The sequence below is a fragment of the Mustela lutreola genome, chromosome 12 (assembly GCF_030435805.1).
Source record: "Mustela lutreola isolate mMusLut2 chromosome 12, mMusLut2.pri, whole genome shotgun sequence".
Taxonomy (NCBI): domain Eukaryota; kingdom Metazoa; phylum Chordata; class Mammalia; order Carnivora; family Mustelidae; genus Mustela; species Mustela lutreola.
The window spans coordinates 1,179,695-1,181,099 of record NC_081301.1 but is presented as its reverse complement, the minus strand read 5'-3'; positions in this window follow the sequence as shown (position 1 = coordinate 1,181,099).

Here is a 1,405-nt window from a genome sequence, read left to right as displayed (position 1 = left end):
TGAGGGCCTGGGGGGGGGGGGGGGGGACAGGCCGCCCTGTCCGCTCCCCTTGCTAGAGGTTCCAGATGTGCTTGGGGACCGCAGACCGAGCCCTGTGGGATAGGGGCCTGGCGCTGAGCCTGGTGCGGCTCCTTCCAGGAGGCCAGCCCTCGGGGTGGCTCCCCTGTGCCCCGCAGAACCCTGGGAAGCTGTCTGCCCCATCCTGGTCCTCAGGGGTCTGTCCTGGGGGCAGGCAGGCACCCATAGGATGCTGGACCTGATGTCTTGAGATCAGAAGGGAAGGGAGCACAGGACAGACCAAAGGGGGTCTCACTGCCACTCCCTGGTGTGCCTGCCCTCCCCTCCGCAAGAATGAAAGGTCCCTGCTGTGGGGCTGGGGTGAGCTCGCAGAGCCAGGCCCCCAACCTCCAAGCTCTAGGACAACACACCCTCCTCCCCTCTCCCCTTCGGCTTCGCTCCCACCTCACTCCTTGTCCCCCTTCCTCCACTCAAGCCCACCGCAGGGGTCTGCCCAACTCCACCACCCAAAGGGGTGGCGACCCAGCCTCTGGTCCCAGAGTGGAGCCCCTGAGACCTGCTCCCCCGGCACCCGCAGGTCTGGCGGGGATGGGGGCTGGCACCTTGGGAGGCACCCCAGGGAGGGACAGTGAAGCTGGGAGCCCAGGGTGGTCCTGGGCCTTGATGCAAGGTTCCAGGGCCCAGCACCCACCCCCACCCCCTTGCCAGGCTCTTGGCTGGCTCAGGAAGGCAGCGGGGGCGGGGGACAAGGTGATTGCCATTGTCCTGCTCCCTGGGGCTTGGCCTACGGAGGGTTGGGGGAGGGCACATCCCCGGAGCTCATTCCGCCACCTTAGCCCTGGCCGTGAGGCAGGCAGTGAAAGCACAAAGGGCCCTTTGTCCTGGCCGCTGGGCCCTGCTGCCTTGCGGGTAGTGTCCAGAGCCCGCTGTCCCTGCAGGGCCATCAAGGCCAGGCAGAGCCTCATGGTACCTTGGGGCCTGTCCTCTCCCGCGACACCCCAGGGGCCAGCTGGCTCAGGGGTCTAGTGGAGGCTGCCACACCCCCGGGCTTCAGTTTCTGAACAAACCCTTCTCCCAGCAGCCCCCAGACCTCAGAAACAGGGAGCAGCAGGAGACGGGGCGGTGAGGGGAGGTAGACAGAGCCAGGTTGGGGTGTGTGTGTGTGTGTGTGTGTGTGTGCACACGCGTGCACACGTGTGCCCTCTGCTTGGGACACCATGCCCTGTGCTTGGGTGTGCAGACACCTGCCCGGGCACCTCCCTTCTCCGCCCTTTCCCTCCGCCCCTCGCCCCAGCACCCTGCCGCTGTCCCGCGCTGGCATCCACCTGCCGGGATACTCATCTCCAGGCAGCTGCCCCCACCTCCCAGCCTGGGCCCCGAGCCCCTT